General features: G+C 42.5%; 1 long non-coding RNA gene across 1 annotated transcript in view; it reads right to left on the minus strand.

The window, feature by feature from the left end:
- The window catches only part of LOC135212040 (uncharacterized), a 103,277-nt gene extending 80,271 nt beyond the window's left edge, over positions 1-23,006 (minus strand). The window contains exons 1-2 of the long non-coding RNA XR_010313812.1: positions 22,544-23,006; positions 452-567 (exon numbers count right to left, since the gene is read on the minus strand). This is a non-coding gene — a long non-coding RNA (uncharacterized LOC135212040). The remainder of the gene's footprint in view (positions 1-451; positions 568-22,543) is intronic.
- Positions 23,007-25,551: the final 2,545 nt, after the last annotated feature.

Consider the following 25,551-nt stretch of genomic DNA (forward strand, 5'->3'; position numbering starts at 1 on the left):
TTTTGCATGAGTTAAAGTATTACAGTGCCCAATACATGGGGTCTTAGCATAAGGACCCAATCAATACAATAATTGTCCATAAACCAAATACCAACCTTCACTAATTACCATACATTAGGATGATTAGGTAATAAAGTATGTAACCCTATAATTGAAGCCTGATCATTTCTCAACAATGTAAGTGTTGGGGAGAGTCAAGTTAGGGAGGAGAAAACCATCACAGCCAGGCATGAACTTGTGCCCTTGGTTAGGCTGCAGCTGAGGTCCTATAAGCAGGGTACGATCCTATGCTGACAATTACATTAAATCAAGATGTAAGGTAATTCTACATAATTAAAAACAATAAAAAGAACATTAAGACTGAAGAACTTATTTTGGTTAACAGCTCAATATGTGTGACACAATTTCCTAACATTAATCAATTATTTAAAATATCAATGACAAACCTTACCTCTAATTGAAGGACCATTCTTGAATGTAGTTACAGAATGTCAACAAGTCCATGACCAATCAGGTTTAGTTTTAAATTCCATCCATTCTCCAATATTGCCTCACCTGACATTGTCACTATGGGTAAAAAACAAACGAGTATTTTTTTAATGCCAAAGATTAGAATTTATTTTCTAGTTAATTTTGTGTTACCTAGCCTATGGCAAATGTTAGACCTTAAAAGAATATTTGATAACCCTAATAACCTTATTCATCAAGTTTGTGAAGACTTTTGTGTGCAATGGCAAAAATTAATTCAAAAACTATTATCTCATTATTTGGGGAAATAAAATTTCCCACTTCTAACTAGTAGGCCATAGACAGGCTATGATTACCAACAATCTAATTTGGAAATAAGCTACAGGTTTCCAGAGTTTTTTTTTATGCAATTTTGACCACTTCACATGAAAACAATTATGGAGGAGTTATGGAGTTCCATTTGACAACATCTGTGTGTGTGTGAGGAGAGAGGAGAGAGAGAGAGAGAGAGAGAGAGAGAGAGAGAGAGAGAGAGAGAGGGTGTAATTGCTGTATGGATAGTTAATGACTGCATTGGTTGTTGGTAGGTTCTGGGCTGTCTGCTGGTGCTGCTGATTGTTAGAGTTCTGTGTTTTTGGAGTTTTTTTGAATCAGTCTTTAGTCAGAACTGGTGATGTTCAGTGGTGTCGGTAGAGTTCTTTGAAAGCATTGGGAGTTAGTTGAGTTTTGTGTGTTATTGATTTGTTGTTTGCTTGTTGTTGAGTTAATGTTTTTTTTTTTGCTTTAGAGTTGTTGTGTCTGTGCTGTTGTCTTTGTTGTTATTCTTTGGTGTTGTTAGTGGGTGCGTATGTTGCCTTTTGTGCTGTTTTTTTTTTTGTGTTGGTTGTGTTGTTTGTGCAGTGGTCTTGGGTTGTGATTGTTCCTTTTTTGTTGTTGTGTTGTTGAGTTGTGATTGTTCCTTTTTTTGTTGTTGTGTTGTTGAGTTTTGTTGTTGTGTCGAGTTGTGGTTGTGTTCCTTGATTATTGTTGTGTTGCTGTTGTCCTTGGTTGTTTTGTTGTTGTTATTGGGTTGTGGTCCTTGGTTGTTGTTGTTGGTATCTCTTGTGACCTCGACCAGTGGACAGCACAGGATAGCCCGGAGTATCTGGAGAGTTGGTAAGTACGTGTGTTTTGTGTTTTTTGTTTTTGTTTTGTAGCTATAGGTCAATTGTCCTGCATGTATTTTGTTGTGTAAAGAAGAAAGTGTGACTGGGGTGGGTTGGGTAGCAGGAGTGATTAGGTTAATGTGGGGAGGGTTTTGCAACTTGTTTTTTCTAGCTTGTGATCCCGCCACACAATGTCATATCTACTATGAGATTCAGGGCCTCTGTAACACGGTTTTTTGGACTTTGCTCCTTGTCAAAGCATCGGATGTAGCTGAAAGTTGACATATGTATATTTTACAACCACACACAAATTTTGTCAGCATTATCAATAACCTAAACCCGATAGTTTTAATTTTTATAGAGTAAAAATTATCTAGCCGACGCCATGGCCAATGATTATGAGCCAAGAGTCAAAAAACATTCATTACCTAAGCAAAGTAAACACCTTTTGACGAAATGTTGCCCCGCCCATCCACTAGACAGAAACGCATTCTCCTTGTTCCATCGGCTCTGAAACCCGAAGACTTTATGAATGGCGGAACGATACATAGATGTGGGTGGGGTATCTGTGCTAGCGTAGTAATACTACTGTAGCAGTAGTGCTGCAACAGTATATGCGTAATATACATGAATTAAACGTTTAGGCCAACTGCTGGGATCCTTGAGGATCATTTAGCACTTCTTACAACTATTCGAGAAATTAGTTTTATAGCCATAAGTTGAATTTTGTAATCCAACAATGCTCATGATAGCCTTCGGTGTTATCCTGAATTATAATGAGGCCAAAGTAGGTGGAGCCTCATGAAGTTATCATTCTGACGATAATTACTGGTGAAGGTTTAAAGCCAAAATACGGTACCGGCTATTTTTTTTCAGTAAATAGGTAGATAACCAATAAATAAAAATTGCTTGACATTGGATATAGCAGTTATCAAATCAAGCTTGTCTACTATGTTTTTGAAAATTACCAACTATTCCCTACATCTTGTCAATCTGATTGTGACCTACAAAGTAGACTGTAATTTCTTAGGAAACTTATTTTGGGAGTTAGACTAATAATCGAAGTGTTTTTGTATTTATTAACAGATTTTGTTGGTTGTTCATTGTGACAATTATCAGTGGAGAGGTTTCAGAGTTCATAAAGGTGTACTGCTTTGCTTACATTTAAATTTTTATGTCACTGTTGCCAGAGGTCTAGCCTTCTTTACGTATAGCCAATCATCCATCGAGAAATAGGGAAGAAATGCTGTCATAAGTTACGTAACGAGTGCATTCGAAACCTTTTCTCTGAGTTAAGTTGGCCCGTCTTCAAAAAAAGTCACTTTCACATTGTACAAATTTATTCAACCTACGTAATGCAGAATGCAGTCAAAATTTATGTGTACATATAATGCATATTCTGAATAAGCATTATATTTATGAAATGCATAGATAAAAAGTTATTGCGAAAAAACCATGTTACAGAGGCCCTGAATCTCATAGTAGTTTAAGATGTGTTTAGGGTCTGAAAAATACTAGTATATAAGAAGTCATAAATCTTAAATGTGGAGCTTAATCGGGTTTTTCTTATACTATTTACAATGATTATGATGGATTTGACTTACATTTAATTGGGGAATGATTGGATTTCCTATTACACCACCACCCATAAGTCCAACATTACAGGGGAACCACAGTGGAAAACTATAGGCTAACCACAGCACCATGGCAGTTTAAGGTGAGGTAAAATGAGGAATGGAATATGATATTGTTAAACTACAATAAAGTTTTGTACATACTTACCTGGCAGATATATACGATTAATGGCCCACCCAGCCTCCCCTCAGGAGACAGGTGGAAGAGAAAAATCTGACAAGCAAACGGGAGTGGTTCGTACATCCGCCACCCAGCGGCGGGTAAGGTAGACCACCTGACCTACCTGTCGCATGTGCCGCGAGATTTGAAATTCTGTCGGGAACGTCGGAGACTATAGCTAAGTATATATCTGCCAGGTAAGTATGTACAAAACTTTATTGTAGTTTAACAATATCATTTTTGTACATGAACTTCCCTCTCAGATATATACTTAGCTGATTGGCACCCTTGGTGGAGGGTAAGAGACAGCTAAATAATACAGGTAAGACGGGAAACAACTAATGTTGTAGGATATAAAAACCTTGGTTCTCACCTTTTCAGGATGAAGACTTCATAGATACTGTCTCTGAGTCTGCATTGCCTGGAGAGCTACAGCTAGGACGTGACCTGATGCTGAAAGACTCTCGGGATCTACCACTGGGATATGTGATCCCCTATTGTGGTAGAATCCAAGTCGGATCCTGTTAGAGGGACCTTGTCCGCTTACCTAACAGATCCTCTGCAAGGAGCCAAAACCCACCAGACCACCTAACCAAAATACAAAGGGTTAATATTACGACAAAAAGAGGTGCCTCCTGCAACCTCTTTCAGACAACCAAAAAACACCAATATAAAATATAGGGTAACATATAAAAAATGTACACAGGATAAGTTTCAGCTCCCTGCCCCAGCACCGAATCCGCCGATACGAAAGGACCCAAGGCGAAGCATTTATCATATATGATTTTTACATCACGTAGGTAGTGGTTTGCGAAAACCGATTGGCATCTCCAAAAAGTCGCCTCCATCAAGTTCCGCACAGACATATTTTTTCTGAATGCAAGCGAAGTTGCGATGGCTCTCACCTCGTGAGCTTTCACTTTCAGTAGTCTAAAATGTTCTTCCTTATAGGCAACATGTGCCTCTGTAATAAGGCTTCTCAGAAAAAAGGAAAGAGCATTCTTCGACATGGGCCGAGTGGGGTCCTTTACGGAGCACCAAAGCACATCTTGATTAGCCTTAAGTTGTTCCTTCCTCTTAAGGAATACTTCATAATTCTCATAGGGCAAAGAGTTCTTTCAGGCTCTTCCCCTACTAGAAAAGATAAACTACGAACTTCAAAGCTCCTGGGCCAAGGGCATGATGGGTTTTCATTCTTTGCAAGGAAACTTGGAAGAAACGAACACACCTTAGAATCTTCCTTAAACCCTACATTGCCCTCAATAGCTTGGAGCTCACTCACTCTCTTAGCTGTAGCTAGGGCCAAAAGGAAGATAGCCTTCTTCGTCAGTTCCTTGAAAGAGGCTAAGCCAGGAGGTTCGAATCTAGACGATCCAAGGAATTGTAGAACTACGCTAGATTCCAGTTCGGTACTACATGAGGACGCTTAATGGTTTCAAATGATCTAATAAGATCATGCAGGTCCTTATCATCGGATATATTTAAGCCTCTATGCCGAAATACCGCCGCCAACATACTGCGGTATCCCTTAATAGTTGACACAACCAGATGACATTCTTCTTGAGGAAAATAAGGAAATCCGCAATTTGGGTCACAGAGGTACTGGAAGAGGAAATGTTCTTCCTCTTGCACCAACGTCTGAAGATCCCACTTTGACTGGTATACACGCAAGGTGGAAGGTCTCCTTGCTCTTGCGATTGCTTTAGCAGCTGTTGCTGAAAAGCCTTTCGCTCTGACCAAACTTTGGACAGTCTGAAGCCAGTCAGACTGAGAGTGGAGGAGATTTTTGGGTGGTACCTGTCGAAGTGGGTTGTCTGAGTAGATCGCTCCTTAGCGGGACCGATCTTGGAAGGTCCACCAACCATTCCAGTACCTCTGTGAACCATTCTTGGGCCGGCCAAAAGGGAGCGATTAAGGTCATTCTCGTTGAATCGGACTCTACGAACTTCTTGATGGTTAGCCCCAGGATCTTGAAGGGGGGAAACGCATAGACGTCGAGTCCGCTCCAGTCTAGAAAAAGAGCATCTATTGCTAATGCCTCTGGATCTGATATCGGAGAGCAGTAAGGATCCAGCCTCTTGTTCTTTGACGTGGCAAAGAGGTCTATGTGTGGCCTGCCCCATAACTTCCACAGGCTCTGGCATACATCCAGATGAAGGGTCCACTCTGTGGGAAGGACCTGATTTTTCCTGCTGAGGAGATCTGCTCTTACATTCCTTTCTCCCTGCGCGAACCTGGTGAGAAGCTTGATTCCTCTTTCTTCTGCCCACAGAGAAGGTCTCTTGCTGTCTCGTACAGGGAGAAGGGAATGCTGTCCCCCTTGGTTTACTGATATATGCCAGAGCTGTAGTGTTGTCCGCGTTGACCTGCACTACCGATCTTCTGACTTTGGGCTCGAAAGCCTTCAGAGCCAACCACACAGCCATCAACTCCTTTCTGTTGATGTGCCAGGCTACCTGGTCACCCAGGTACCTGACACTTCGCTGGTTCCCAGAGTTGCCCCCCACCCCGTGTCCGACGCGTCGGAGAACAACACCAGGTTGGTGGTCTGGGATTGAAGAGACAGTCCCTTCACAAAGAGGTTGGGATCTGTCCACCATAAGAGATGTTTCTTGACGTCCTGGGATAACGACAGGGAGAACGTCAAATCCTGAGAACGACGACTCCAATTCCGATGAAGAAAGAATTGGAGCGGTCTCAGGTGCAACCTTCCTAGGGAAACGAATTGCTCCAGCGAGGAGAGCGTCCCCAGCAGACTCATCCACTCCCTCACTGTGCATACTTCTTTCCCTAAGAAGGTTGTTACTCTCTCGAATCCTCGGGCTATTCTTTCCTGAGAGGGAAAAGCCCGAAAACTCAGAGTTCATCTGTATCCCGAGATACACACACTCTTGCTCGGGAATTAGTGATGACTTCTTGAAATTGACGAGAAGTCCCAACGCCTTCGTCAATTCTAGAGTTACTTGTAAGTCCTTCAAACAACGATCTTCTGAATTGGCCCTTATTAGCCAATCGTCGAGGTACATGGATATCCTCACCCCTTTCAAATGAAGCCATTGAGCCACATTCCTCAAAATCCCCGTGAACACTTGAGGGGCCGTCGAGAGGCCGAAACACAGAGCCCTGAACTGAAAAATTTTCCCCCCCATCATGAATCTGAGAAACTTCCTCGAGGAAGGATGGATTGGTACGTGGAAGTAAGCGTCCTGTAAATCCAAGGAAACCATCCAGTCCCCTGGACGAAGTGCTGCCAGCACTGATGAAGGCGTTTCCATCGTGAACTTCTTTTCTACGAAGAAGTTCAGGGCGCTTACGTCCAACACCGGTCTCCATCCCCCTGAGGACTTCGGAACTAGGAAAAGGCGGTTGTAGAAGCCCGATGAATGATGGTCTGTCACTAGTTCGATAGCCCCCTTCTCCAGCATCTGATCTACTGCTAGATGGAGAGCTTGATTCATGATGGGGTCTCTGTACCTGGCCGTCAGTTCCCTTGGGATGGTCGTCAAGGGAGGTCTTTTGACGAAAGGGATGAGGTAACCTCTCCTTAAAATAGAAAGGGTCCAAGGATCCGCCCCTTTTTGGGCCCAGACTTCTGCAAACTCTAAGAGTCTGGCGCCCACCGTTGTTTGAAGGACTTGCAAGCTATTTGGGGGCTTTAACAAACTTGGCGAAAGTCTTACCCCTTCTTGAAGGTCTACGACCTCTAAACGTAGAGGTTCTTGATGAAGACGCCCCTCGAAAGGGTTCTCGAACACTTGCCTTTTCCTTCTTAGCCTTGGTAGGGAAGGAAGGGCGAGGTTTTCTTGCCGACTGTGCCAAAAGGTCCTGGGTGGCTTTAGCCGAAAGTGATCTCGAAATGTCCTGCACTCGATGTTTAGGGAACAACTGAGCAGACAGAGGAGCAAACAGCAAAGAAGACCTCTGGGCATGGGAGACAGACTTCGTTAAGAAGGAACAATAAACAGACCTCTTCTTCACGATCCGGCCCCATACAGGGAGGCGATTTCACTCGCTCCGTCTCTTACCGACTTGTCCATACAAGACAAAACACACATGAGATCTTCTGGCGAAAATGACTCTGGCACTTCAATTTTCTTGGCTAGGACTCCCAAAGACCAATCAAGGAAGTTAAATACTTCTAGCACTCTAAACATGCCTTTAAGCATGTGATCCAATTCATTCATTGCCCAAGTCATCTTAGCAGAGTTAAGGGCAGTTCTCCTTGTTGAATCTACCAGCGCCGAAAAATCCGAATCAGCCAAAGACGGTAGACCCAATCCTAAGGACTCTCCTGTTTCGTACCAGAAACCAGCGCGTCCTGATAACTTCGAAGGAGGAAAAGCGAACATCGTTTTCCCCGCTTCTTCTTTGGAAGCCATCCAGGAACCAAAACTCCTCAGTGCCTTCTTCATTGAAAGAGTTGGCTTCATCCTCACACAAGAAGAACTCTTTGCTGTCTTCGCCGTTGAAAAAAGTGAGTGAGGAGGAGGAGGAGCCGTAGGAGTAAGGGAATCCCCAAAAACTTGCAAAAGTAGCTCTGTAAGCTTCTTGTAAGAAGAGACAGCAGCAGAAGTGTTCGGTTCCTCATCCGAACCTTCTAGGACGTCTTGTCGAGGTGAGCGCGGAAGATCCTTTGGTGACGAAGGGATCCTAGTAGGAGTTGAGCGAGAGGTTGGAGAACGCCCTCTCTTAGAAGAGTTCACATCCACTGGAGAACGATGAGAAGATCTGGGTTGTCTACGATGAGACTCCCTCTTCGAGGTAGACGGAATCTCAGCCGAAGGAGGGGTAGGGCTCCTACTCCGAGAATCCTCGGAAATATCCACAGGGCGCTTACGAGGAGGCGAGCGCCTACTAGACTCTTTGCGCCTATCGTGAGGCGAGTGGCTGCCAGGAGAAGAGCGCCTATCGGGAGCAGAGCGCTTGCGCGGCTCTCCATACCTGTCCAGTTGCGTACGATCAATGGAAGTTCGACTGGAAGGCGAAATGCGCCTACTAGGAGAAGGCTGCATGCGAGACTCTTGACGTCTAACAAGAGGGTAACATTCAGGAGAAGGGCGCTTCAAAGCTAACGAGCGCCTACCTGGAGAAGGGCGCTTCCGAGATTCCTGGTGCCTACCAAGAGACAAACGGTCAGGAGTAGTGCGCCTAGAAGCGGGAGAGCGCCTACACTGAGAAGGGCGCTTGAAAGACACTTGTTGTCTGCCCCGAGGAGAATAATCAGGAGTATGATGCCTTAAAAGAGACGAGCGCCTACTAGGAGATCGATGTGCAGTAGGCTCTTGGCGCCTACCTTGCGGGGAGCGCCTAACAGCAGGCCGGGGGGGGGGGGGGCCCGTTCTATACATGCAACCACTGAAACCTCCTAACCAGACTCTTGACGCCTGTCAGGAGAGAAGTCACGATCCGACACTCGAGGAGAGTGACATCTGGAAGAAGAACGCCTACTTGTATAAGGGCGCCTTCTAGAATCTTGAGGCTGCTGAGGAGAAGTCTCACGCGAGGGAGTTGAAGAAATAGCGTGATGAGCATGCTGTCTATTCCTCGAACTTCTGGTAAGCCTCGTCGTCCTCTAGTACCTTGGTGGTGTGATGCATGCGCCTTGAGCCGAAAGATAACTAGAACTTGCTACAAGAGATATCGTAGATATCCTTGCTTGGTAAATCAAATTATCTATAAAAGAGCTCTTGCTAAGCAAAAGAAAATATTTAAGCAGGCAAAGAGGGAATCGTTTATCAGATATATAAGTGAATTAAAATATGATTCCCCTATGTCGTTTGTCTGGAACAGAATCCGAAAGCTGCAAGGGAAATTTTCTCCATCTCCCTTGCCTATTTTGAAATTGATGGCTTCTTCATATCTGATTCTGGAGAAGTTGCAGAAACCTTTGGTAGGCATTTCTCCAATATATCTAGTGCCCTACATTACACTCCTGCTTTCAGGAATATTAGGGATGGTACCACGGTTGTTCCTGCTGTAAGTTTAAATTCAGAGTCGTATAATCTCCCTTTCACCATGAAAGAATTAGATCATGCAATCTCGTTATCTTCCCCAACATCTCCTGGGGAAGATGATATACTGTACTCAATGATTTTTAATTTGCCTAGAAGTACAAAACAATTTCTTTTAGACATTTTAAACAGTTTTTGGCTTTCAGGAACTTCACCAGAGTCTTGGAAGATATCGATTATTGTACCTGTTTTAAAACCTTTTAAAGATTCCTTCCTTTCCTAAGAACTATAGGCCAATTGCTCTAACCAGTTGTGTTAGCAAGATTTATGAGAGGATGGTCAATGCTCGACTTGTGTGGTATTTGGATTCAAAGAATCTTTTATCAAATCGGCAGTTTGGCTTTAGGAAAAATAGAAGTACTTCTGACCCTTTGATGTTCCTTACTCGGGAGATACAGAATGCTTTTGCTGTGCAAAACCAGACTGTTGCAGTGTTCTTTGACCTAGAAAAAAGCCTACGACACGACCTGGCGAGGGGTATCCTTTGCAACTTGTAGAGTGGGGTGTTGTGGGTAATTTATTCTATTGTCTGAAAGATTTTTTGTCAGAACGTTACCTGAAAGTAAGAGTGGGCTCTTACATTTCTTCTGCTTTCCCTCAGGAAGAAGGGTTACCTCAGGGAAGCGTTCTTAGTCCAACACTCTTTAATGTAGCTGTCAACGGTCTACTAGAACAAGTTCCTGTCGGGGTGCATGGTCTGGCCTTTGCTGATGATTATGCAATAATCTGTAGTAAGTCCACAGCTGTTGAAGCTTGTCAAATGATCCAGACTGCTATTAATGCTTCAACATCATGGGCCAGTGCTAAAGGGTTCAAATTTTCACCAGAAAAAACCAAAGCTATACGATTTTGTCGATTACGAAGAGTGGAAGAGATCCCTACGTTGTTTTTAAACGATTCGATTTTACCTTATGAAGATAGCATTAAGTATCTAGGTGTTACATTTGATAAGAAATTAACTTTTACTCAACATGTTAATGAAGTTGTATGTAACGTGAAACTTCGACTTAATATTCTTAAAGTTGTATCTAATTTTAACTGGGGGGCAGATCGAATTACCCTTTTGAGGATGTACCAGGTGTTATGCCTAAGCAAAATTGATTATGGTTGCCAAGTTTATGGTTGTGCGTGCAAGACAACACTGCAGAAATTAGATGTTGTCCATAATATGGCTTTACGTATTTGTACGGGAGCCTATAGAACTTCACCAGTAGAAAGCCTATATGTTGAGTCCGGTTTTCCCCCACTATTTATCCGTAGGGAGGAATTAGGCTTGAGAGCCATATCAAGAATACTTACGTCAAAGCTAAACCCTAACTATAAGTACGTTAGAGAACCAACTGACAGAGCCCCAAATAGACCGAGACTTCCAAAGCCGCTTGAGGTCCGACTAGCAAGCTCTGCCAGGGAGGTGGGATTACTTCCCCTGCAGTAGCTGAAATTTCGCCTTCAAAGTTTCCTCCTTGGAAATAGGACCATGCCTAGAAATCTGCCCAATTAGGGACAGCAGGAGCAACAGTTCTGGTGAACAGTTGAGGGCAAGTTTCTTGGACCATGCTTCCGAACATGGTGATTCTCATCATATATATACTGATGGCTCGAAGGGTTCTGATGGTGTTGGTTGCTCTGTAGTGACTGGTGGTAATATAATTAAAAAGAAACTTCCTTCTAATTCTTCTGTTTTTACAGCTGAACTGCGGGCAGTTTTGACTGCTCTTAAATATATCTTTTATAGTTCTGTACCAACAAGGTTTTTACCATTTTTACCGACTCTTTGAGTGTTTTATCTTCTCTAAAAAGCCTAGTCTCTTGCCATCCTTTAGTGCAAGAAGTACAAGATTGGTTTTATCTTTTAATTAATAGAAGAGGATTTTCTGTTGGATTTTGTTGGGCTCCGTCCCATGTTGGAATTGTTGAGAATGAGCGAGCCGACGCTGCTGCTAAGGCTGCAACTAGGCTTAGGCACATTTCCAACATGGGCGTCCCTGTATCTGATTTTAAAAGTACCATTCGATTTTATTGTAGAGACCAGTGGCAGGCCCCACTGGTCTACTTTAGATAATAATCTTAAATTGAAATCGATTAGGCCTTCTGTTCATCCTTGGCCTCATAGCCGGATGGATAGAAGGTCTGAGATAGTTTTAGCTAGATTGCGTATTGGCCACACTAAATATACTCACGGGTATCTAATGACGAGTGGAGCAGATAGGCAGGTTCCTCGCTGTTCCACATGTCATGTGGATTTGACTGTGTGCATATTTTGGTGGAGTGCCCTCATTTTGAAACCAAACGTAGAGCTTGTTTGCTGGCAAATAAGTCTCTTGCCGATATTTTATTTTGGTGAAGGTGCTCGGGCAGAGCAAATTATGACATTTTTAAAAAATATTGGTCTTTTTTACGAATTGTAGTTTTCTTTTAATTGTTTTAGGTTTCTTGTTTGGTTTTTATGAATGAATGATTTGTATGTTAGATCGGTTGTGTGTATGTTTGTTTGTGTGACAGTGACTTTTTTTATTAAGATATATATGCGCTGAATGGCCCCTCGGCTCCGGCGCTTGGCTATGTGCCAAAAATGTTATAATCTAATCTAATCCTACCAGACTCTTGACGCCTGTCAGGAGAGAAGTCACGATCCGACACTCGAGGAGAGTGACATCTGGAAGAAGAACGCCTACTTGTATAAGGGCGCCTTCTAGAATCTTGAGGCTGCTGAGGAGAAGTCTCACGCGAGGGAGTTGAAGAAATAGCGTGATGAGCAGGTGCAGTGCGCTTACCGGAAGCGGGAATCCAATCTGGAGAAAAAACTTCTTTCTCCATAGAGCGTCCTACCGATGTTTGGCGCCTTGAAGTCGAAAGAGAGCCAGGAGGGCGAGGGCGCTCACGTGAGCCCCTACCTTCATACGAAACCTCCCCATATGAAGGAGAACGCCTAAAAAGAGGAGAACGATCCTCTGAAGAGCGGCGCCTAGATCTCTTGATCGGAAGAGAAACGTCCTTCTTCCTACGTGATCTAACTGCTAGAGAGTCTGCTAGCGCCGTGATCTGAGCTTGAAGTCCCGCGAGTACTCTCGTAGGAGAATCTTGTTGTTCTTCCTCGGAAGCAGGCGCCGAGCGAGGAGCGCGAGAAGAAGAACTATCACAGGATTTCTTGGGTTTCTTCGCCTCCACCGACGATTCTTCTGGGAAAACCTCCGGACTAGAAGCCAAAGGACTGCAGGGAGCCTTCCAAGCCCTCTTCAACGGGCGCGACGCATCCGGGGAGTTCCAACCTCTCTTCGGAGAGGGAGAAGACGAAGAGGAGAAGCATTGGCGCAGGAGCTCCTCCTTGTAGCGATCCGAGGCAGCCTGGGAGCGTACTTCAGGATCTGCCGAGGGGACGCCTGACCGGTGGGGGTTCTCCCTAGCCCTCTTGCGGCTTTCGACTTTCCTACTCCACTGGAACTGGGAGTCTGGAAGAGGTCTAGGCCTAGAGGCACTAAGGAGCCGGTCAGACGCACCCTCCACAACACTGGGGACACTGCACTGATCACTAACACACTCCTTACCTTCCAACTGACGAATCTCCTGATCCATAGAAAGAATCGTGGCTCTCAGAGCTGCCGCCTCCGAAGGCCAATCTTCGGCTACGGTGCGGGGAGCAGGGGCTGCAACTTGGGAAGAAGGTTCTAATTCTACGTTAGTATTAGGATCCACATCCAACTCACTCATTCTAGATCTACTAGAACTTCTAGAGGAAGCCTTACGCACTCTATCACGTTCCAACTTCCTAACATAAGAAGAGAGCGCCTTATATTCTTCTTCATTCAATCCCTTACATTCACTACAAGGGTTAGCAAAAGAACATTCATTCCCCCTGCATTTCATGCAAACCGTGTGAGGGTCTACCGAAGCTTTCGGCAACCTCACCTTACATCCTTCATTCACGCAAACCCTAAACAAAACTAAGTTTTAACTACTGAATCTAGGTCAGACATCGTTAAAGAAAATCCAAATAAAAATCAAACCGGTCCACAATCAGCGTATGCCAAGCCAAACAAAGCGAATACGTCACCAAAAGAAGTCCAAATTAACTCCAGGCAAGCGAGAATCGAAAAACTATCGAAAGGAACCGACAACAGTTGTTATCGTTCCCGCGACAGAGAAAAATCTGACAAGCAAACGGGAGTGGTTCGTACATCCGCCACCCAGCGGTGGGTAAGGTAGACCACCTGACCTACCTGTCGCGTGTGCCGCGAGATTTGAAATTCTGTCGGGAACGTCGGAGACTATAGCTAAGTATATATCTGTCAGGGAAGTTCATGTACAAAAATAAAATTTAGGCCAAAAGCCAAGTGCTGGGGCCGATGAGATCCTTCAGCACTGAAACAGAAATTGAGAGTAAAAGGGGTTTAAAGGTGTAACAGGAGGAAAACCTCTCAATTGCACTAAGAAACAATTGTTAGGAGAGGGTGGAAAGTACAATGGAAGAGGGAAATTATGAACAGAGGTACTACAGTAAAAAGGATGAATAAGGCTGCAACTGGGGGCTGAAGAGATGCTGGAAAAAACCTCTAGTAATGCCTACAATGCAAAGTGTGAGGTGCACTAACAGCACTAGCCCCTATGAAGGAGGAGCAATGAATAACCAAGGTATATAGACAAACTTCTGTTGTTTATGATTAATGGTACCCCAGGTTAGGTTACGGGGGCTAAGAGGGTAAAGCTCCCTGACCAAGCAAGGACGCCCTCTCTGTGGGTAAGTTACATCTCCATACCTTGCTCTTCAATTTACAGAATTCTTGGTCTGCCTAATTATGAGTTCTTGGAGGGTGAAGATTCCCCACCCCAGAGAGGATCTAAAGCCCTAAATACGTTTGGTTATGGTGTATCACAGTAACTTACAGTACCTCTCCTTGCTTTGTTTTCACACATCACAGAAGACCTTATAGGTATCATGACTTAAGCACTTCCTACCTTTCTTACTTGTGCATGGCATTTGAGTCCCTTTCCCTCACTAAAAACCTATTCCCCACAGGAATACCCCAAAGGACTAGGCTTCATGTCAGCTAGGCTTTGCCTTGGGAGGTCAGGTAACACAAAGTATACTACCAGTAATTTGCAACCATAGTAGGTCTACACTATCTATCGCATTATGGCCTTGAAAATTGTATTTCCACATCATAATTTGATTTGAATACTATTTTGAAGTTAGATTCATTAGTAAAAGACCTAACCTGCCACACCTAACCTAATCTAGTACTCAAAGGTACCAGGTCCTTCTAATGCTGCATGATATTAGTTTGAAAAGTAAATGTTTAAGCGAGGGTCGCATGAAGATATCAGTGATATTCAATGTTTTTTTACTAGAATGTCTTGGAATGCATGTAAATTGTGGTATATGAGTGAGATAATGTAGTGAATTCAATTAAACTGAAAATATTGGCGATCAAACTCACGCTACTCTTGTCCTCCTCCCAGATTTTTTCTAAGTCTTTTGTTATTGATTACTGTGTCTAGTTTTAGCTCAAATGAGCCATGAGTGTAACTACTGAAATCCGCAGATTTTTATTTTTTGACACCTCAGAAACTTTGGCCAATGGCGTGGGTGTTCAAAAATTGGTATTTCTACAGAAGCAATCTGCGGTGGCCTATAGCAATTGACGTTTTCCTATGTTATTTTACTTACTGAACAAGAATTTAAAGTAATATTTATTCGGAAGACTGTAATTAACCCCCAGGGGCCAGTACTAAACACGGAGAAATACATTGGATGCCCCAATCCCTAGTGGATGTCGTATCCACGGTTACGTTCCTTGCAGTTTGTAGGGAACTATTCTTTAGATTTACCCAGCAAGAAACGTAACCACGGATACGACTTCCACTAGGGATTGGGGAGTCCAATGTATTTCGCCGTGTTTAGCACTGGCCCCTGGGGTTAATTACAGTCGTCCGAATAAATATTTCTTAAAATTCTTGTTCAGTAGGTAAAACTGCATAGAAAAACCGTAGCTGCCATAGTCTAGGCCGCGGCGGATAAGTACCCTAGATCTACCCAAAAATTTTCTCAGAGCAAGGATTCATTATCCTACTAACGCTATTTCGTTTCCTTCTTAGACATGGAGCCGGTAGCCAGCACTTCTGAGCAGCATTTACGGAATAATATTCCAGATCCTGTTGACGGTATTCCAGCATCTTGTAATGACTGTTATTTTAGTTATGGTGATTTTTGTCTAGTGTATTTTGGTAATACACAAAAACTAATGAATTTGTGCCAGATTTGTCGTGCTATAAAAGGGGAGTCGCAAAGGGGGACAAAGCCCCCACTAGGCCTAGGTAGGGGTACAGCACCCTAGGTTAGGTTAGGCAGTGCCCCACAAATCACTTTTCTCCTGCTCCGCCCCAACAAAAACCCGGTTCCCAGTGGTGTCCCCTATAATTGTAGTAGGTATAGTAGGTTTAGTGTTAGATCATATGTGTAATAGTAAGTGCGGTATTTCTACAGAAGCAATCCGCGGTGGCTTAGACTATGGCAATTGACTGATTCCTATGTTATTTGAGTTACTGTACAAGATTTAAAAGTAATATCCATTCGGCCGGCTGTAACTAAGCAGTAATTGACCTTTGAAAGTTACATAATAGCCGCACCAAACTCAAAGGTATATTAAAGTTTAGTTCCAACCAAACGAAAAAAATATTCCTTACAACCCTTGTAAAGCAACTAAAATAACATAGAAAATGTCAATTGCCATAGTCTAAGTCACCGAAGAACGGTCCTACAGGAAGGTACCAAGTATTCGTTACGGTGAAGGAGATGTAAACACAGCCGCCATGTTTAAATTCCCCAACCACCACGGAGCCATATGTTCACTAAGGGGGGAGGGCGGGGGGTAACGCACAGGGGGAGGGCGGGGTAGGTTAAGGTGGAAGGTACGAGTTGTCTTAGCTAGCACCCCACTGAATAGTAACATACCTTGGCGCAACTTTCGGCGAAAGCCTAACACTCACTTTCCTAAAACATAATAATTAAGAATAATGTTTGGACCTTACCTTAAAGGGGTGGAGGGTACAAAGCAGCAGCTGCTTTTAAGAATGCGTGGAGGCGGGTCTTGGGTTCCTCAAAATGCAGCTTGAAATAAGCAACAGCCAAGTACCCGACGAAGTTATACATTCTCCTCCCGTATCTTGGAGTTGACTGAATGGGGGCAAAAGACCTGCTTTCTCAGGGGAGGCCGTGGTCCTGGCAAAAACCGATTAGTCGATCATAATTACCTGAGTAAAAGGCAGAAAAATCTTTGTAACTCATGTAACAATTGTTACATGAAGTTGGCAAAGAGTTCCTGGTGAGGGGCTGGGGCGAGCGTGAAGTAGATGCAGCAGTGGATGTCATGGCGGCAGATTCAACAGTGTTGGAGTTCTACAGTTAGGAGGTGGTAGGAGGCCAGACCGTAGAAAACAGGGTAGGAGAGGTGGGGTGGAGTAGTAAAAATGCTTTGATGCTATTGGTTGAGGCAGGGTGGGGCTGAGGTAAATGAACAAGCACTTAACAAGATAAGTTGGCAATGTTAAGGGTAATAAAAGTAAATGGGTAGTTAAGGAACTAAATGTAAATGTGGGATGGGTTCAAAATATGAAATAATACAAATACATATATAACGGGCCCAGGAGGGGGTGGGATTTAAGTCCTGGGTGGTAAATGTGTAATAGGGCCTATAGTTGTTTGTTTTAATAAATACAAAAGACCAAATTAAACATAGGTTAGCATATAACAAAACTAATTAAACTTGTAGGGGATGTTGCCTGACCAGGGGTGGGGTTGGGCCTGCTGTAACCCCCCTTAAAGAACCAAACCAACCTAACATAACCTAACCTAGCAGGGGATGTAACCTTACCTAGTAGGGAACTTAACCTAGTAGGCAATGTTGCCTGACCAGGGGGGCTTTGCCCCCAGTACCCCCCCTTAAAGGCCTAACTTAACCTAGTAAGGAATGTAACCTAACCTAGTAGGGAATATTGCCTGACCAGGGGGCTTCGCCCCCCGTACCCCCCCTTAAAGGCCTAACCTAACCTAACCTAGTAGGGAAATACTAGGCCTAACGTAACCTAGTAAGGAATGTAACCTAACCAACCTAACCTAACCTAACCTAGTAGGGAATATTGCCTGACCAGGGGGGCTTCGCCCCCCGTACCCCCCCTTAAAGGCCTAACCTAACCTAGTAAGGAATGTAACCTAACCTAACCTAGTAGGGAATGGGGGGAATATTGCCTGACCAGGGGGGCTTCGCCCCCCCGTACCCCCCCTTAAAGGCCTAACCTAACCTAGTAAGGAACGTAACCTAACCTAACCTAGTAGGGAAATACTAGGCCTAACGTAACCTAGTAAGGAATGTAACCTAACCAACCTAACCTAACCTAACCTAGTAGGGAATATTGCCTGACCAGGTGGGCTTCGCCCCCCCGTACCCCCCCTTAAAGGCCTAACCTAACCTAGTAAGGAATGTAACCTAACCAACCTAACCTAACCTAACCTAGTAGGGAACATTACCTGACCAGGGGGGCTTCGCCCCCCCGTAAAGGCCTAACGTAACCTAGTAAGGAATGTAACCTAACCAACCTAACCTAACCTAACCTAGTAAGGAATGTAACCTAACCTAACCTAACCTAGTAGGGAATTTATTGCCTGACCAGGGGGCTTCGCCCCCCCATACCCACCCCCCCTTAAAGGCCTAAACCTAACTAGTAAAGGAATGTAAAACCTAACCAACCTAACCTAACCAGTAGGAACATGCCTGACCAGGGGGGGCTTCGCCCCCCGTACCCCCCCCTTAAAGGGCCTAACCTAACCTAGTAAGGAACGTAACCTAAAACTAACCTAGTAGGGAAATATTAGGGCCTAACGTAACCTAGTAAGGAATGTAACCTAACCTAACCTAGTAGGGAAATATTAGGCCTAACCGTAACCTAGTAAGGAATGTAACCTACCAACCTAAAACTAGTAGGGGAATATTGCCTGACCAGGGGGGGCTTCGCCCCCCGATACCCCCCCTTAAAGGCCTAACCTAACCTAGTAAGGAATGTAACCTAACCAACCTAACCTAACCTAACATAGTAGGGAACATTGCCTGACCAGGGGGGCTTCGGCCCCCCCCGTACCCCCCTTAAAACCCCCCAAAGGCATAACCCTAACCTAGTAAGGAACGTAACCTAAACCTAACCCTAGTAGGGAAAATACTAGGCCTAACGTAACCTAGTAAGGAATGTAACCTAACCAACCTAACCTAGTAGGGGGATATTGCCTGACCAGGTGGGGCTTCGCCCCCCGTACCCCCCCTTAAAGGCCTAACCTAACCTAGTAAGGAATGTAACCTAACCAACCCTAAACTACCTAACCTAGTAGGGAAATTTGCCCTGACCAGGGGGGCTTCGCCCCCCCGTTTTACCCCCCCTTAAAGGCCTAACCTAACCTAGTAAGGAATGTAACCTAACCAACCTAACCTAAAACCTAAACCTAGTAGGGAAACATTGCCTGACCAGGGGGGCTTCGCCCCCCCCGTACCCCCCCATTAAAGGCCTAACCTAACCTAGTAAGTAACGTAACCTAACCTAACCTAGTAGGGGAAATACTAGGCCTAACGTAACCTAGTAAGGAATGTAACCTAACCAACCTAACCTAGTAGGGAATATGCCCTGACCAGGGGGGCTTCGCCCCCCGTTTTTACCCCCCTTACCCCCCCTTAAAGGCCTAAACCTAACCTAGTAAGGAATGTAAAACCTAACCAACCTAACCTAACCTAAAACTAGTAGGGAACATTGCTGACCAGGGGGCTTCGCCCCCAGTAAACCCCCCTTAACCGCTAACTACCTAAAGTAGGAAACGCTAACCTAACCTACCTAAGTAGGGAAATTTACAGGCCTAAACGCCCCCCCAACCAACCAATAGTAAGGAAGTTAACCTAACCAACCTAACCTAAGTAGGCAAATGCCTGACCAGGGTTGGGCTTCGCCCCCCAAAAAATAACCCCCCCTTAAAGGCCTAACCTAAACCTAGTAAGGAAGTAACCTAACAACCTAACCTACCCAATAACCCCTAGTAGGGAATATTGCCTGACCAGGGGGGTTGGGCTTCGCCCCCCCGTTTACCCCCCCGTACCCCCCCTTAAAGGGCCCTACCTAAACCTAGTAAGGAATGTAACCATAACCAACCTAACCTAACCTAACCTAGTAGGGAATATTGCCGACCAGGGGGTTCGCCCCCCCGTTTACCCCCCCTTTAAAGGGGGGGCCCCTTTAAACAAACTCCTAGTAAGGAACGTAACCCCCCCTACCTAACCTAAAGTAGGGAAAATTAACTAGGGCCTAACCCCGTAACCTAGTAAGGAAGTAACCTAACCAACCTAAACCTAACCTAACCTAGTAGGGAATATTGCCTGACCTGGGGGGCTTCGGCCTCCCCCCTGTACCCCTTAAAGGCCTAACCTAACCTAGTAAGGAATGTAAACCTAACCAAACCTAACCTAGTAGGTAACCAAGTAGGGTAAGGGAATGTAACCCCCCCCCCCCCCCGGTATCCACCCTTGAAGAACTAACCAACCTAGCCTAACCGGGTAACCCCCTTCAAGGAAGTAAAACTAGTAGGTAAACCAACATATAACAAACTAAACCTAAGGGTATGTTGCCTAACCGGGGGATGGGATTTGGCCCCCAGTAGGTAAAATGACATATAAACCTAACTTTGATGGGTGTGGAAGTGTTGTAAAATGTAAAAAGTAACCATACATAACTGCGTAATAGTAAGGAAACTGGAAGGGAGGTGTAAATTGTAATGTCTGTAAAAGTGTATAATGGAATATATTGAAATGTAGGTTTTATAAGAATAATGGCAAACTATATATTTAAAAAATTATATATTTGAAATGTAGGTTTTATAATAATAATGGCAAACTTTAATATAGGTATTGGTATCGGTGAGAAATGCATTGTAAATGGTTGTAACGTAAAGAGCCAGTCGTGAATACTGGAAAGGGGAGGGATTGACTTGTGTATAAATGATATAGGGAGTGTGTATGTAATATGCAACGCAATGTGCAATTTCACGTAACAGGTAGGTAGGTAGGTAGGTATCGATACGTCCTAAAACTGAGTTCTATATCAACACGTAGGCATTTTTAGGTGTCTGTCCTCAATTATAACATAATATTTCAAGTTATATATGGTGAAATGATTAGGTGGGGATATTTCAAAACAGTTATTATACAAATACTATGGAAAAATGAAAAGGAATAAACACTAGAATTCACATAACATGTTTAATAAACAAAATAGGTAAATGCTTTTATGTAACTCAACGTATGGTTACCAGCCAGGGTTCCCAGATGACACCACTACCAACCAGCCAAAGTCTACCATGAAACCAGCCAAAATCCCGCCAAATGGTAATCCAAACCAACCCAAATAACCGGCAAATATATGTGCGTTATATCTATCTTTATAAATGCATATTTTTTATCATATATATGCTTGTATAGCGGCATCATAGTTTTAGTTTAGATTATATAACTAATATAAGAATGCAGGAAAAAAAACGAGAATGAATTGAAATTTTGAAATGAGGCTCGTTCCCTGAGAATCCGGCAGCCTGTTTTGTGGTCATCTGGTGTGTGTGTGATTTTTATTTTAATTCCATCTACATATTTTGCTTAAATGTTACCAAGTTTTTACTGAAAACCTATTCAAATTCCCCAGATTTTCCTGAAAACCTTCAAAAATTCCCAATCTGGGGAGAGATTCCTCAAACGTGGGATCAGTGTTTAGCTCAAATAGAAAGTGTTTGAAAACCAGCCAAAATACCACTAACCAGCCAAAGTGAATTTTTACCCACCAAATTAGGAAAAAAAGCCAAATTTGGCGAGAAACTGCCAAATCTGGGAACCCTGTTACCACCCAATCCTTCACTCAGTCCGGTAGCAATGTAGGGGTCATACTGTAACGTGTTTGGCTAAATACATATATCCCTCCCGTAAACCCCCATTTCTTTCCTCACTAAGAAGTCCGAGTTTAGGCCAAAAGCTCCCTTACAGTTAGCGCATGCGCAGTAGCATTAGCGCATGCGTAGTAGGATTCATTGTTGTGGTAGTAGTGGTAGTAGACAAATATGGATGTGGAACGGCTCCACTATAGCTAGTTTTGTTATTTCTTATTTCCGCCTGTATTTCATGTTTTTAAAAGTGATAAATGTGGGAAATACCACAATAACACGGCAAAATCTCCCCCCAAGTGGTTTCTCCTCCCCTCCCCCCCCACCCAAAAACCCCGGTTCCCACTGGGGGTCCCCTTACCGTAGGATAGAGTTGGGGGTTTTGTCCCCACCCAAAACCCCGGTTCCCAATGGGAATCCCCATTTACCGTAGGATAGAGTTCAAAGGTAAATTAGAGTCGTCCGAATAAATATTACTTCAAATTCTTGCTCAGGAGGTAAAACTGCATAGAAAAACTGCAACTGCCATACTCTGGGCCGCCGCGGATAGGTACACTAGATCTACCGTAAGTGCTAGTTTCTTGTTTTTAGTTTCCTCATGTTTCTACACATTCTGCAACATCAATCTGGTGGTTTCTTGCCGTTTTTCGTCGATAACCCTTAAAATACTGGAGCGGCCCTCTCCTAAACATTTACCGTTCGAAAACATTTCATACACTTACATTATGCTATCTGCATGAGAACTATAGGCTAAGTGGGATTAACTTCCTTGTACTACTTCACCCGTTTTGTTTCCCTTCACCTACAAAATTCGCGTTGGTTCCCCAAATAGCTAGCAGATGTAGCTGTAGCCTATGTGGGGTCCACTCTTATGTACTTTTAGGTCTATCTGCTCCTAATTAGGTATCAGAATTCCAAAGTTCAGTATACCTACCTAAGCCTAAGCAGTAACGATATGTTCATTTGCTACAACAGCTAATGTTAACCATGAATAATTAACAGGATAATTTATGTAAGTCTGCATGTGTAGAAGTCAGCTGTAGGGTACACCCCAATTACAAAGTCAATTCCCCCACAGCCATAAGCTACTATCTACCAGAATGTTTTAAAAATGTTCCAATCTACTACCTATTTACCTATACTTTACATTCATCAACATTAACATAAAAACCTACTCTAATTTGGCAGCTTCAAACTGCAGACATCACCTTTGATAAGTTCAGAACATATAGAAACTGCACAAGCTCAGTTTAACTCGCTAGGATGACGTTACATCATTAAGGATATTTCCATTGAGAGACAGGTATTTACAGCCATTTCATGTTACGTCATCATACATCGATCTGGTACAGGAATTTGTCATAAGTGTTGCTGGGTTGAGAAGCACCCACCTTGGAAATTAAGTGTGGTAACTTAGTTTAGTTATCATTCATCCCTCTGACGAAATTCGACTGGTGGTTCAGGTTCATTTCTAAGTCCTGTATCCAAGTTGCCCAGACATAAGGATTTACTTCAGTTTGCCGAAAACGAATCTTTTAGATGGTTACCCAAGGGTTTCTTGTGTCGTTCGTTATCTAGGACTAATATTTCTTTGAGGTCATTATCTTTATGATATAAATTTGTCTTTTGTTTATATTTTTACGGTAGTATCTAACGGCACTGTACTAAACACGCGGCAAAGGTGTAGTACACTGCGTACGCAATACGCATACCAGGTTAAAGGCCTCGGGGTTTACTATCTAGGAAAGTTCCCCGAAACCTTGTAGAATGAGGTCATGGCTGCTACGTTCAATGATGACAGCATGACGCTATAGACTGCGCTTTTGGAGCATTGTGTGTAGCATGTGTTGCAGTGAAAATGGGAAAACCCCCAGCGAAAAAAGGAAAACATGAATTCAAATCTGACTGGAGAAAATAAATTAATTATCTCACTCACGATTGTCTACTCTAAGAATTGAAACTTGGACCTGGTACCTAACTGGTCCAGTTTCCTGAGGCTAGACGAGCAGACCTCAATGGAATTATTATACATGATCTCTCTCATAGAAACTCACACACGTGTATGAGACAACCATTATCACTGCAAGAGGTTGTTGGTCACCCTGCTCTTCCTTGCCACAGGTCGTTCCTTGGGCCATATATATAATCTCAGAGACGTGTAAAGCAATTATTGCATAATCATGTGCATTTCTCCCTAATTATACAGGTACAACGCGTGTTTGTATGCTGGAAGAAACTGAGAGAGGAACATATTTTATAGATAGGCTGATGATTATGAGATCATGATAGATGTGTGACCTCGTTAGCAAGTCTTCTATTTATCTCGTACTGGCCAAACTGTTACTGAATAATTGGAATGGTCTCATGATTAATTCCTAACGAAGTAATGTACAAGAGACAGAGACATTATTTCATGCATCAATTGTACCTCAAATTCGATATGAGCGATTCCTTTCGAAGCGAGAGTAATTTGAACTGAACCACGCATTGTCCTTTGCATTCTGTAGAGAAAAGTAACTGATTCATGATAAATTCAGAAAGAAGAGTAATTTCATCATTTGTTATCAAAGGGGGAGGGGGGTTGATTGCCCGAGTGGCCCTACCCCTTCGGTTCGCCACTATCGTTATTTATAATGAAGCCAATTTGTCTTCGCAAAAAAGATTTCACTTCAGTAAGTTGTATTAATGCTCGAGAGCAAGTTGTCTCAATTATATTTTAATGCAAGTATTAAATATCCTCCCTTTAAGAATGCTTAACATGTTATTTGAGGCTGCTAGACCAGAAAAGTTAATGCTGATAAACCATGGACAGTTTCAACCTAATAAAACATCTGCCATCGCATTAGCATGGTAAATTTACCATTGAGACTTTATTGGACTTCTGGCAGTGCTCCGCATCAATAGTCCATTTACCTATATATATATATATATATATATATATATATATATATATATATATATATATATATATATATATATATATATATATATATATATATATATATATATGTGTGTGTGTGTGTGTGTGTGTTCAACATTATTTATCTTTTTAAAAGGAGGTCAGAGGTGGCTACAGATAAAATGAACACAGCAGTCACTGCTTCATTCATCCATACTCAACTACAGAATCGCAGATAAACTATCTGTCAAGAACATTTCGCATTGCTGACATTTACGCCTACACAGAAGCTTGGTAGGATCACACCAAAACAGACACAAACCCACGATATAGTAATGACGTTGCATTCACTATGCTTTTTACAACTATTTTGCACGCACGTACTCTCGCGCTTCCTTCATTTTGAAGGCCTTCCTCACATTGCCTCCTTCAAGCCATCTATCCAGCACTCTATATCTTCCTCTCCACTTCCAAATATCGTCAAGCCTTTTATCTTAAAATCTTCAATATTTTTTTTATGTCATCCACTAATAAAAGACATTGCATTCTGGTGTTTGCTATTTAGTTGAAAATTGGTGTCAAGATGCTAAATCATGCCTTAAAAGGCCTCGTCTCACCTAATATGCTATAAACTGCTCAACAAGCAAGAACCCTTACATGCACCTGATCTGGCTTGTGTGACAGCCATATAACAGATTTTTCTCAACTTGTTTTGACCTATTTCTTATTTTTCCTTTCACCCGGATACCAGCACATTCAAAGATTACTGTAATAATTAGATAGCGGTTAATGTAGTCTTTTTACGACTAGTAATTTGTAAATGTCTTTGAAATAGTTTCATATATATATAGTATTATATCTATCTATATATATATATATAATATACTATATATATATATACATATACATTACATATACACATACACACACACACACACACATATATATATATTTATATATATATATATATATATTATATATATATATATATATTATATGATATATAAAATATATATATATATATATAAATATATTATATATATATCATATATATATATATATATATATATATATATATATATATATATATATATATATATATATATATATATATATATATATATATAATATATATATATATATATATATATATATATATATATACATATGTATATATTAATATCATCTATATATATATATATATGTATATTATATAATTATATATATCATTTGTCAGGGGCACTTCTCTTTCTAACGTTAAGTCTTTTTGATGTCTTAAAACGA

Source organism: Macrobrachium nipponense, chromosome 40, assembly GCF_015104395.2.
Source record: "Macrobrachium nipponense isolate FS-2020 chromosome 40, ASM1510439v2, whole genome shotgun sequence".
NCBI classification, from domain to species: domain Eukaryota; kingdom Metazoa; phylum Arthropoda; class Malacostraca; order Decapoda; family Palaemonidae; genus Macrobrachium; species Macrobrachium nipponense.